We start from the raw sequence: 14,086 nt of genomic DNA, 5'->3' as shown, positions 1-14,086 counted from the left end.
TGATATCTGGTCCAGAGATGTAGATCTGTGTGTCATCAGCATAGAGATGATACTGAAAGTCATGAGATTCTATGAGCTGTCCGAGGCCGAAGGTGTAAACGGAGAAGAGCAGGGGCCCTAGGACTGAACCTTGCGGGACTCCGACGGATAGGGGGCGCGGTGAGGAGGTGGTGTGCGAATGGGAGACACTGAATGTCCGGTCTGCTAGGTATGACGCAATCCAAGATAGGGCCAAGTCTGTGATTCCAAGAGATGAGAGGGTCTGTAGTAAGAGGGAATGGTCCACTGTGTCAAAGGCAGAGGACAGGTCCAGGAGGAGGAGGACAGTGTAGTGTCGCTTGGCCTTGGCAGCTAGTAGGTCATTGGTGACCTTAGTTAGGGCAGTTTCAGTGGAGTGGTGTGGCCGGAAGCCGGATTGCAAGTGGTCAAGGAGGGAGCAAGAAGAGAGGTGGGAGCATAGCTCAAGATGGACGTGTTGTTCCAGTAGTTTTGAGGCATAGGGGAGAAGTGATAAAGGGTGATAGCTAGATACAGAGGATGGGTCAAGAGAGGTTTATTTTAAGGATAGGTGTGATTGAGGCATGTTTAAAGCTTGAGGGGAAAACACCAATTGTTAGTGATAAATTGAGAGATGGGTTAGGGTTGGGATGAAGACTGTGGTGAGGTTTGGGATGAAGTGGGATGGGATCGGGTCAAGTGCACAGGTAGTGAGATGTAAAATGGCTATAAATGGGGATGGTAAGAGGTAAGGGGCTGAAAAAGGTAACAAAGTGGGGGTAACAAATATGGATAGGGAAATGATGGATAGATATATGTCTGGTAGATATTTAATGTCACAAGCCTCCTACGTATAATAACTAGAAACCTTTAGTGCCTTTCATGGCCACTAAAGGGGTATTTAGCCTTATTTAACCTAATAACTTAAAATAATACAAAAAAAAACTACTTGGAGTCTCCCCTGTTTCTATTAACTGGATAAGGGAAAGCAGAGAGCTGTGGGATTGTATTTTTAGGCTGAGAAGGGCCAGATAATGATGAGTGGTGAGCCAAGGCTAAATGTCAGAAATGGCATATCTAACGGATGCACAATTTCTGGGGTGGCTGAGGCCTGGTATTATTAGGCTGGAAAGGGACCAATATCCATGGATCTTCCCAGTCTACTAATATGAACCCACAGCTGTCTGCTCTGACTATGCTGGTTATTAAAAATAATGCGGACCCCATATCTTTTTTTTTTGGGTCTCCCATTTTTATTAACCAGTAAAGGTTAAGCAGACAGTTGAGGGCTGTGATGTGAATAGGCTGGGAAGGTCCATGGATATTGCCCCCTTCTCAGCATAAGGAGAGCTCACAGCTGTCTGCTTTCCCTTGGTTGGTTATAAAAAAAAAAAAAAAAAAAAAAAAAAAAAAAAAAGACTTGCGGTATTTTTTATTTATTCCTTTATCACTGTTATACAGGCCTGGTCATATAGTGCAATATTTGGCATGGTTGTCATAGGACCTGAAGTTCCCACAGCCTTAAAAATTGTAGATATGGCTGCACTGCAGCCTTTCAACAGGGTTTATTTGGCTGGCAAACCCAAACAGTAACACAGACTTCCGTTTAGAAGTCCGTGCTCGGGGTTCAGCAACGGACCGAACCCTGATCGTTAGGTTCGCTCATCCCTACGTGCCACTTAAATGCTGCTTTAATAGGTTAATTGCTGTCATACAATGATTTAAGTGATTATTAGCCCACACAAATGTATCTTTAGTCATTTGACTAGGGCAAAAATTACTGGTCAATGCGAAGTGGCATGTTGGCTCCACTCGGTATCAATCACACAGAATACATTTTTTGTCAGTACCCCGAAGTTATGCCTCTGAGCAGTGCTCAATTATATTTTGTGTGTGTTGCGAACTCAAACGTTATTGTAAATGTGATACGAACATTGTGATGCTCTCCTAGATCACATGTTTACAAGCTCCATGAATCAATGAAGACATAACACACATCAGCTGGAAGTCTTTACTCACAGAGCAAATTACAACGTTAAATTGTCAGCTATAACAGTTTCAGAAAATTAGTAGAAAGCTTGTACTAAAAACCATAATAAATGATTATAAATACGGCTCTTAGCTCAGAAACCACACTATTATCTGGAAAACCTCAATCCAAAGCTTTCTGCATGTTTGTAAATGTAGAAGATGAAAAATGTTGGTTACTTGCAAGTTGTTGTTTTTCTGGTAATGCAGGTAATTAATACACAAGACAGAGTTTTTTCATAGTTACATCATGCTCCATTAGAATTAATTAACTACAACTTCATACTTCTCCTTCCCGATCTATTATAGGCAGCTTTTCCTGAGGACCACGCCAAGCTGCATGGCACGCAATAAATAATCCTTCACAGTGATGGCAGCCTATTAACAATGACGAAAATAAAGTTTCTTCACCCCACCCCTCAACCTATCAGTAGAGTTGTTAAGAATCACATGACAACGGGATAGCGCTTACCTTTCCTTGTCCATTCAAGACTCTTCATCCAATGGACCAAATTGGACCCAGTTGTTCAGTTTTGATATTACTTAGTAAAAAAAAAGTCCAGATCTAAAAGATATCTATCTTAGTTAAGAATCCCTTTAAGGGGACATTCCCAATTCAAGAACAATGGTGATATTCTGGAGAAACACCCAACCTTTGAATGGACCAGTAGTAGCTCAGATCTGGCTGTTGGAGGCACCTAAAATAAAAATAAAAAATTAGCTACTCTAAGCCCTTAAAACTAAACTGTAAAAAACTTGACCCAAAAGCAACCATAGGAACTTATTAATATTTACCCCATCCTAATTTTGTCCTCATTGATCAGTGTGAGAGGTGCAGATATAGGAAGGGAACTGGCAATGTGTAATTCTGGAAGTCCTTACCTAGAGGTATCTTGGGCTGGCTTCACATGGGCATTTTAGGACCACAACATCTGGATCGCCTCATTTAACATTGTAGAACACCATGCGCCCATATTAAAACTATGTGATACCGAACTGTTGATGAATTTCTTTCCTACAGCTCCATTTCACTTCCAAGCTCCATTATTCAAGATAGCATTGGGTTCAGAGTTGGGACAGTGAGGAAATTATTTTCTTTATATGGACCCCATTTTATAACTGTAGACCCTCCATTATCAGTGGTGCATATGAAGAAAATGAACTGACAATGTCTAATTTTGGAAGTCCTTGCCTAGAGGTATCTTTGGCTGGTTTCCCAGTCATTTTGGGTCCACAACACCTAGACCACCATGTCTCAACACTGTAGAAGTGGTATGTGCCCATATTACAGCTGAACGACACCCTACTTTTGATACAGTGCTTTCCCTTAGCTTGGTTTCCCAGGAAACTCCATGATTGGAAGTCGCATTGGGTTCAGAATTTGGACAGGGTACAAGTTTTGTTATATGGACTCCATCTTATTATCGACTGCCCCCAGTTATTAATGGGAAATAGTAGTGGAGATAAAAGAAAGGAACTGGAAATGTCCAATTATGGACCAGAAGTATTGGATGGTTTCACATGGTCATATTCGGACCACCACTGTAGAAGGCAAGGTGTCCATATTTCAACTGCATGATACAGAGCTTTTGATATAGTATTTTCCTGCAGCCCCATTTCCCTGTATGCTCCATGACTGGAAGTTGTGATTGGTTTAAAATGGAGAAAGGGTGCAATTTTTTTCTCTAAAGATTAGACTCCATCCAGGACCATTTGGAACATTACCCCTTAATTGGTGTCATGTGGTGTCAAAAAAAAGTCTACAACTCTAGGTAAAGATAAATGCATTGGAAGTGACACATCAGCGCTTGCAGCCATTCCGTGATTTCATTGTCATTAAGCTAGGATTAGAGGGAAGATTTTCTAGCTCCAAATCTATGACTGTACAGGAAAATAACTCAAGCCCTCTAGGCAGGTGAGAGGCTCCAGTCCCATGCCCGGACTAATTAAGCATAAACATAATTTTTTCTGAATGGACGTAGTCTGTCATGAAAAACCTCAGCTAATCCATACGGAGCAGAAAGCTACAAGACAATTTGTTTGTCTGTGGCCTATGGATTTCCTGTTACTCTTGAAGCTTTCTGTTTAATTGCTCAGATAAGTTCACTGTGCAGAAATTCCAACCCATATCTCTTGGCATGTTGGAAATAAACCTTAACTGCTTAACCCTTCACATCGGGAAAATAGTTTATTATAGTCAAATAGGACAGGAAATGGTTAAAAATATATAAAATGAACCGCTGGGTATGAAACACGTTTTTTTATTAAACAATCTTTCATTTTTTTAAGTACCATTTTTTCCTAACACTAAAGTATTACAGTGGCGAAAAAAAGTATTTAGTCAGCCACCATTTGTGCAAGTTCTCCTACTAAAAAATATGAAATTGGCCTGTAATTGACATCATAGGTAGACCACAACTATGAGAGTCAATATGAGAAAGCAAATCCAGAAAATCGCCTTGTCTGATTTGGAAAGATTTATTTTGCAAATTATGTTGGAAAATAAGTATTTGGTCATTAACAAAAGTTCATCTCAATATTTTGTTATATATCCTTTCTTGGCAATGACAGAGGTCAAACGTTTTCTGTAAGTCTTCACAAGGTTGGCACACACTGCTGGTGGTATGTTGGCCCATTCCTCCATGCAGATCTCCTCTAGAGCAGTGATGTTTTGGGTCTGTCGCTGGGCAACACGGACTTTCAAATCCCTCCAAAGGTTTTCTATGGGGTTGAGATCAGGAGACTGGCTAGGCCACCCCAGGACCTTCATATTCTTCTTATGAAGCCACTCCTTCATTGCCCTGGCGGTGTGCTTGGGATCATTAGCATGCTGAAAGACCCATCCACGTTTCATCTTCTATGCCCTTGCTGATGGAAGGAGGTTTGCACTCAAAATCTCAGGATACATGGCCCCATTCATTCTTTCATGTACACGGATCAGTCGTCCTGGTCCCTTTGCAGAGAAACAGCCCCAAAGCATGATAGGTATGGTGTTCTTTGGACGCAACTCAGCATTCTGTCTCCTCCCAACACCACGAGTTTTGTTTCTACTAAACAGTTCTACTCTGGTTTCATCAGACCATATGACATTCTCCCAATACCGTTCTGGATAATCCAAATGCTCTCTAGCAAACTTCAGAGGGCCCAGAGATGTACTGGTTTAGGCAGGGGGGACACGTCTGGCACTGAAGGATCTCAGTCCCTGGTGGCGTAGTGTGCTACTGATGGTAGCCTTTGTTACATTGGTCCCAGCTCTATAAAAGGTCATTCACTAGGTCCCCCTGGGTGGTTCTGGGATTTTTGCTCACCGTTCTTCTGATCATTTTGACCCCACGGGGTGAGATCTTGCGTGGAGCCCCAGATCGAGGAGGCTTATCAGTGGTCTTGTATGTCTTCCATTTTCTTATTATTGCCCCCACAGTTGATTTCATCACACCAAGCTGCTTACCTATTGCAGATTCAGTCTTCCCAACCTGGTGCAGGGCTACAATTTTGTTTTTGGTGTCCTTTGACAGCTCGTTGGTCTTCACCATAGTGGAGTTTGGAGAGTGACTGTTTGAGGTTGTGAAGAGGTGTCTTTTATACTGATAATTTCAAACAGGTGCCATTACTACAGGTAATGAGTGGAGGACAGAGAAGCTTCTTAAAAGAAGAAGTTACAGGTCTGTGAGAGCCAGAAATCTTGCATGTTTTTAGGTGACCAAATACTTATTTTCTGTTAGCACCACACCGGATCCCTGCTCTGACTGCTCTTCACTCACCCATGCTGCAGCCAGTTCTTCCCTTGCCCATGCTCTGCATGCTTCCAGACGGTTTTCCAGCCATGTCCTTAGGGCACGTGTGTACGTGCTCCCGCCCTCTTAGGCTAGTTTCACACTAGCGTATGGGAGAGCTGAGGAGGGATGTGGACTTCCTCTGTGAAGCTCCGCCCACTGACACACCTCCTCCATTCAGCTCCGCCTACGTTGGCATGCTTACCCTATCTTTAGCATCGGGTACGCAGGTCATGCCGGTGTATGCGGAAGCCTCCGCATGCATCATTTTGACAGTGCGGCAACCACAACAAAATGCAACAAGTTGTGTTTGACGCAGGTTGTGGCACCGTCAAAACGACGCATACGGAGACATCCGCATACATTGGCATGACCTGCGTACCCAATGCTAAAGATAGGGAACGCAGGCCGCATGCCGACGTAGGCGGAGCTGAACAGAGGAGGTGCAGCAGTGGGCGGAGCTTCACGGAGGAAGTCTGCAACCCTCCGCAGTTCTGCCATATGCTAGTGTGAAACTAGCCTTAAAGGGTCAGCGCGCACACTTGCTATTTCCTCCCCAGCCAATGGCTGTGAGACATTATGTATATATTACTTCCTCCCCACTGGGGAGATGCCTGAGCATCCTTCCTGTTTACAGTCTATGTTGTGTAAGGGCGCACACCAGTTCAAGTCCTGCTTGCTGCACTCTGATACAAACTTGGTCAGCTGCACTCTGAGGCAAGCTCTGCCTACTGCTCCATCCAGTCTATCCTTCTGGGTCCAGCTGCTGCACAACCATTGGTCTGTCCTGGAGTGGCACCTGGCGTTCATCAGGAGCCAAGTCTAACTTCACCATCAAAGGCTCTAGTGAACAGTCAGGTGATCGCTTAGTCACGCCCCTCCAGACTCTCCGCAGTCCGTGGCACAGTGGTTCCACAGAACACATCCGTGACATTTTCCAGCATAATTTGAAAAATAAATGTTGCCAAATCAGACAAGGTGATTTTCTGGAATTGTTTTCTCATTTTGACTCTCACAGTCGTGGTCTACCTATGATGTTAATTACAGGCCTCTCTCATCTTTTTAAGTGGGAGAACTTGCACAATTGGTGGCTGACTAAATACTTTTTTCCCCATTGTACATTTGTGCAAAATTTTTTATGGGTTTAATTGAAGAAAATTTTATTTTACACCATTTACAGATCACCATAAATGTGTTCAGTGTGTTGTATGGTTTATCAGGATTGCAGCCGACAATGATACTAAGAAATCACAATTTTATAAAATAAAAATATATATTACAAGGCCGCCATCAAAGCAATTAATATAAAAAAATCTCTGCACTACCCCAGGTAATAAACGTGGAAACATACAAAACACTTAATAAAATTGCCATAAATAAAAATCATATATGTGTAAGGCTAGTTTCACACATAGTTTTGAGGTGCAGCGGACGCTTGCCGTGAAGGTCCGCCCCCCCGCCGTGCCTCCTCCGTTCAGTTCCGCCTATGGGCACATGACGCTGCGCCAAAATGCAACACCATGCGTTTGGCGCATCGTCAAAAGGACGCATGCGCCGGCAAAAGCATACCTGCGCACGGCCTGCATACCCAATGCTAAATATAGGGTACGCAGGTCGCATGCAGCATCATGCGCCCATAGGCGGAGCTGACCGGAGGAGGTGTGGCAGGGGGGTGGAGCTTTACAACGAGCATCCGCTGCGCCTCAAAACGCTAGTGTGAAACTAGCCTAACATTGATAAAGTGTAGGTGCAAAAAGTGCCAAGCAAAAAATATATAAATAAGGCTATAACAATAACCTAGGTGCACATACCATGTATGCAAAAATGTGAAGAAAAAAAAAAAAAAAAAAAAAAAAGGGAGTGGAAAGGTAATAAAATAGAGCGAGAGACTAATTAAATGGATGATAAGCAGATGTACGCAAGAACAATAACTTACTAGAGTGTTGTAGTCTCGCTGTAAGAAGATGGCATGCTGCTCCTGACGCGCGTTTCAGCTTATTTGCCCATGACGCAACACGGGGAGAACATACAAGCTGCTTACAAATGGTGGGTTTGAACCCAGGACCCCAGCGCTTCAGGGCTGCAGTGCTAACCACTGAGCCACCCTGCTGCCCATAACTTTTCTGATTATTGCGTTTGTTACTTTTTTTTAGATTTTTTTTTCACATCCACATTGCTTGAACTGTGGGACGCAGAAAATTTCTACACAAAAAAAAAAAAAAAGCATAAAGCATTTACACTACACATTAATATGACCTTAAGGGTAAGGCCTCACTTAGGAGTGTTTTTTTCTTCTTTACATTTGGAAGTAGGTTGACATTTATTTCAAATGATACAAAAAAAGGATAGCAAACTGGAGGAAAAAGCAGAAACGTGCATCAAAAATGGATGAAAACCTGATCCAACCTAATGAAGAGAAATAGTCCATTTTGTCACATGTACAAAATACAAAAATCCCAAGGTACCAGACATATGTTTTTTTTGTCCTGTTCACATATCTGTGGCTTTTAATGGACAGTCATCATGATTTTTTTTTTAATTGCATATCAGCCATCACCAATGGTAAAAATAGACACACCACTGATGAAAATCTGATCCAGCACACCTTCAAGAAAAAAACCTCGTAAGTATGAATGAGGTTTTAGGCTAAACTCACACATTGGTTTTTTCCTCATGTGTAAAAAAAAAAACAATTGGACACAGTTTCAGTGTGCTGGATCTGATTTTCATACATTTTGGGCCAAGTGACCATTCATTTTTCTCGTAAGCAAAAAAAAAAACCAAAAAAAAAAAAACACCTACAAAGGGCTCATTCAGATGTCCATAGATCTCAGTCCACAACCCACGGACCGGCCATGGCTCTGCGATATTTCTATATGGCTGTCGTGTTTGCACCGGTGAGCCGCTGCCAGTCTGTGCGTTGCATTTTCACGGACATTTGCATGAGCCCTAAGGCCTCATTCACACATAAGAGAAAACTGATTACTCTCATCAACGTATGGTGCGAGTGTCCTCTGATTTTCTCGAATTTGGAAACAATAAAAAAAAAATAAAAACCCACACCACAACAGGTTCTCCATTCTGAGAGTCCATGATGAGGTCATCCGAGTGTGTTTTTCATTCACTTGCATTGCCGATTTTGATCTAACCCTCGGACATGTCTATGAGATTTACCATGGACCATTTGGTCCGAATTAAAAAACATAAAACAAACAAAAAAAATATCAGATGAGAATGGTCCCATAGAAAACCATGGATAGCATTCTTAGGAGGAGGCCTAGTGGTGGTGAAGATCAAAGAGCACTCAGATGGTGTTGCGTTTGATCCGTTTTTGATCAGTTGCCAAAGGTGACAAAGATTCATACATCTCCTCAAACTTTACACCAGCTTGGGAAAAGTGGGGCCGTGGTCCGTAGCAACTAGCCACATTTTTACTTTCATTTGCCAACAGGCCTCAGGGCCAAACCTGGTTGTTACAGGCAACAATTACATTTTCCTTTGCACCAGTTTTCAGAAATTCCTCCAAGACCAAATGCCATCTGGCCTAAATTAAGCAAAGCTGAGCCCGTTACCACCTCATGTTTGAAAGATTTTGCCAATGAACCATCAGATGTGCAAGATGTGTAGGAAACATGGCATCCAAGTGCAACCAAGAAGCATTGTGAAAAATGAGAATAAAACCTTATATTTACCCTATTTCCAGCAGCCACTGCACAGCCCATAGTGGTTTCCAGACTTTCCAGCAATCAGTCACACAGCAGGTTTAGCTGAGGCAATCAACAGGGTGAAAGCTTAACCCTTCTACCCCCACGAAGCCTATCATTTCTACAGTGTAGATTCAGGGTGTGTGCACACGCTGCGGATTCTGCTGCGGTTCCGCAGCGGATTTGGCCGCTGAGGCTGAGTGCAGACGTACTTTTTGGCCCTGCGGATTTCTTCCATTTTTCCTGCGGTTTTCGTGCGGTTTTCCATCGCGGTTTTCCCCCTGCGGATTTGGTGACAGGGGAGATGGAAAACCGCACAAAAGAAGTAACATGCTGCGGATTTTGTACCGCGGGAAAACCGCGCGGAAAAATCCGCAGCGTCTGAACAGCGTTTTTTTTTTACATTGATTTTAAGGCTACTGTACATCACAATGCAGAAATGCAGCGTTTCTGCGCGGTAAAATCCGCTGCAAATCTGCATCGTGTGCACACAGCCTAAGGGTCCGCAGCAGTTTCTGCTGCGGTGTACAGTACCATTATTCCCTATGGGAATGAAAAACCGCAGTGCAGACGGTGCGGATTTTTCCACGCGGTTTTAGAATTGACATGTCAATTCTTTCTGCGGATTCCGCTGCGGTTTGCCATCTCCTCCATTGTGGAGATGAAAAACCGCAGGGCAAAACTGCAGAGCAATCCGCAGGTAAAATCGCAGGTCTTTTGACCTGCAGGTTTACCTGCGGATTTTACAAAATCCGCGTGGCCAAATCCGCACTGCAATCCGCAGCGTGTGCACGTAGCCTCATAGTTCACAGTATGGCTAAAGATAAGTTACTAATTTGGTGGCATTCACCAATCTAAAAATGGACCTTGATGCACAGACTGTCCACCGGTCTCCTGACCAGAGTTTGACAGCCTTGTATACATCCATGAGGCTGTCGGCTTAGGTATGAAGACCCGCAACTGGTCAATATGTAAGGAAGTGGGCAAGAGAGAAGAGTACAGTTGAAGATGATACCTAGCTGAATGATTGCAAGAAAACCGCGCCATCTGCTGGTCAAAGGCGACAGTGAATGTAAAGAAAGAATTACAGTAGTAGGAACCTTAGGGTATGTGCACACTTTGCGGATTTGCCTTTGTAAAATTCTGCGCAGATTCTGCTTCTCTTGGCAGAAAAAGCAGCTGAAAATTCGCACGGTTTTGATGCGGATTACGCAACAAAATCCACAACGTGTGCACAAAGCCTAATAGTGCGAGCCATGTTCCCAGAGGAGGAGATTAACTTCTTCCGGACAGAGGCTGTGCGCGCACGATCGCCACCGGGTGTCAGCTGATTCCACACCTGGTACTGGATGGACCAGAAAGTGGAATGAAGTGAGTGTCCCAGGCAGGAGTTCCTTAGGCATCAACAAGCGACAATCTAGTTTCGGACTTCTTGGCATTATCCCTTTAACCTCTTTCCGATGTCGGGCATAATAGTCGACTCCCTCCCTTTCATGTGGGCTCTGGTGGTGAGTCCACATCTTTCCGGGCACATAGCTGTTTTGAACAGCTGGCATGTGCCCAAAACAGCCGTGGGTGGAATCACGATCCAACCGTGGCTATTAACCTGTTAAATGCTGCTGTCAAACACTGATCGCGGGTCACCGATGGGTTGGCATGACAAATAGAGGTCTCCACCCGGTGGTCGGCGCTCATAGCAAGTGAGGTATTCTGCTACATATAGGCGATCTGATCATTGCCTGCATGTAGCAGAGCCGATCGGGTTATGGCAGCTTCTAGTTTCCCATGGAGACTATTGAAGCATAACAAACGTGAAAAAAAAAAAGCTTTTAAAAATATTAAAAGAATAAAAAAAAATATAAAAGTTCAAATCACCCCCATTTCACTCCATTCCAAATAAAGCAATAAAAAAACAAACATATACATATTTGGAGATCAGAACCGCCGGTTCTATAAAAAAAAGGATTAACCTGATCGCTAAATGGCGTAGCGAGAAAAAAAAGTCAAAACACCAGAATTACTTTTTTTAGTCACCGTGACATTACATTATGCAATAACGGGCGATCAAAAGATCATATCTGCACAAAAATGGTATCATTAATAACGTCAGCTCGGCGCACAAAAAATGGAGACGCTACGGGTATTGGAAAATGGCACAATTTTTTTTTTTAAACAAAGTTTGGAATTTTTTTCACCACTTAGATATAAAAGAACCTAGACATGTTTGGTGTCTATGAACTTGTAATGACCTGGAGAATCATAATGGCAGGGCAGTTTTAGCATTTAGTGAACCTAGTAAAAAAGCAAAACAAAAAACAACTTCTGCTTCCACACACAGTGTAATTACCTCAGTGTTCACACCACATATCATGATGCCTCCACAGTCCCCATGCCACACTTCATAATGATCCCATGATGTCCTGCCAAACGGATTGAAGCACCCACAGTGCCTTGCAATACACTATGATGCCCCCACAGTGTCTGTGTCACACTTCATGATGACCCCCACAGTGCCCCACCACATACTATGAACCACAGTGCCCTTGCCCACAGTATGATGATCCCACAGTGCCCCAATACAAATTATAAAGCCCCCACAGCTCCCCACCTCACAGTATGGAGCCCCCACAGTGGCCCACCACGCAGTATGAAGCACTCATAGTGCACCACCACACACTGAATCCTCCAAAGTGTCCCTCCACACAGTATAAAGACCCCGCAGTGCTTGCGCTTCACATTATGAAATCGCCACGATAACCGTGCCGCATACTCACAGTATGATGGTCTTGTCTCATAATATTGAACTGGATAAATGAAAACAAATACCACTCACTTAGCCCCGTCCCTACGATGAGCTGTTTTACTCTGTGCAGTGAGGGGCTTCAGGCAGATGAGATCTAGTGACATCATTTGCGCCGCGACTCAGGCACAAAGGATGAAAATCTCACAAATTGGTCAGTTTTTGAAATACTTGACTCGGATAGTCTATCACCGATAACTATATTTTGTTCGAAGATGCTCAGTTTGCTGGATTTTCCCATTCTAATGTGAATTAGCATTGAAACAGATCCATGGAAAATACACTCACTTGATTTCATGCTGCACTCCGAAGACCAATTGTGAACCAGCAGGTGTCTCTAATAATGTGACCATTCAGTATATCTATCATCTATCTAATAATCACACCATCAGGGACATCAAGAGAATAGGATGTGGTTTTGAAGGACAGGTCATCCCCTGAGTTACTAAATCACACTTGGTGTGAATAACATTAAAACTCTCTTTCCTCTAGTGAGCTTTAAGCCATAAACCCATCTGCTGTATCTAACACCACACAAGTGAGAAATACAGATCCAAGGTCAAAAGACGATTCTTGATGAACTGTACAGAAGAGCGAGACCTCGGTAAAATCTTACCACTTTGCAATGGGATTTCTGAAACCTCATAGTCATCATCTTTAGAATTTAATTTGATTGTCATATTGGGAACTGGCATTTTTCACCCTTTTGGCAAAGTCTGATTACTTTTTTTTATTATAGGCCATCAATGTGAAATCAGTAGGGTTCTGCTCCCAGCTGTCCAACCAATCTTTCTGTCTGAACAGTGCCACTCTCCTACGTTTCCATTCCCCTGTCTGAACCTGGTAGTGGTAACTCTCTGCAGTTGAGTCTCGTCCAAGTGAATGGGACTGAGCTGCGTTATTAGATAAGGCTGCTCGAAAACCTACCTAAATCGTGAAGGAGATCCGGTCCATCAGATTATTGGGGTGTCCTAAGGACAGGCAATCAATAGTAAAGTCTTGGAAAATCCATTTTAAAAAAATGTTCAGTTTGGTGTAAAACCCCTGTTCATATCAAACACGCTAAGTAGAGTTTGGACTCTGGAGGGCTACACCCAACACAAATGTAAAGCAGTTGTCCAAACTTCTACTTTGATGGCCTATACGTTGGGACCCCATCAATGAGCCGTACCTGGTGGTGGCGGTGGCTGGAAGTGCTCATGTGGAGCTGCACAGTACAGCTCTGTTAACTCTATAGTAGCCGTGGCCAGCTACTGCCCACCTGCCCGCTATTGATTTGACCTAGCCATTCATAGGCTGCCCAGTACAACCCCTTAAAGGCATCCCATTTTTTAAGAAAGTTGACTGGGCTTATCTAATCCCCCCAATGATCAGCCATTATGACTAGTCAAAGCTACATCTGGCTACTTTTTTTTCTGCCGTGGCCATTGTTGGGGAAATGTAGCATTGTATGCCAACCATCCAAACTCCCCGGTAGGCTGCCATCATGCAGAACTGTTAGCAGACTCGGAGCTTGTGCAGGCTATCATTTAAATAATATGAACTATTCAAAATCTAGTTTCACCAAGGCTTTAAAAATGTACTGAAATATAATGTGGTGTATGTGCAAAACATTATGTGTCATCCACTACACAGAAGGGGATTGGCGGGCAGGATATCTGTTGAGTGTAGGAAGATGCTTTTGTCTGAATCACAGAGAACGAGAAAGTACCCAAAAAAAACCTCTTGAAGCGTACGTACATCAATACAAAAAACTGCTATGTATTACTGCAGGGTTAAAGACT

At 43.3% G+C, this 14,086-nt stretch overlaps 1 long non-coding RNA gene across 2 annotated transcripts in view; it reads right to left on the bottom strand.

Annotated features, from left to right (window-relative positions):
• The window catches only part of LOC141096181 (uncharacterized), a 227,499-nt gene extending 217,929 nt beyond the window's left edge, over window positions 1-9,570 (bottom strand). The window contains exons 1-2 of one of the 2 annotated variants that reach the window (XR_012233606.1): window positions 9,491-9,570; window positions 2,498-2,723 (exon numbers count right to left, since the gene is read on the bottom strand). This is a non-coding gene — a long non-coding RNA (uncharacterized lncRNA). Of the gene's footprint in view, window positions 1-2,497; window positions 2,724-7,734; window positions 9,437-9,490 lie in introns of those variants that run through there. The other variant, XR_012233607.1, reaches the window with a different exon arrangement.
• Window positions 9,571-14,086: the final 4,516 nt, after the last annotated feature.

This window comes from Dendrobates tinctorius, unplaced genomic scaffold, assembly GCF_039654945.1.
Source record: "Dendrobates tinctorius isolate UK_male_01 unplaced genomic scaffold, ASM3965494v1 ptg000009l, whole genome shotgun sequence".
In the NCBI taxonomy this organism is placed as follows: domain Eukaryota; kingdom Metazoa; phylum Chordata; class Amphibia; order Anura; family Dendrobatidae; genus Dendrobates; species Dendrobates tinctorius.
This window is presented reverse-complemented; position numbering and strand designations above follow the sequence as displayed.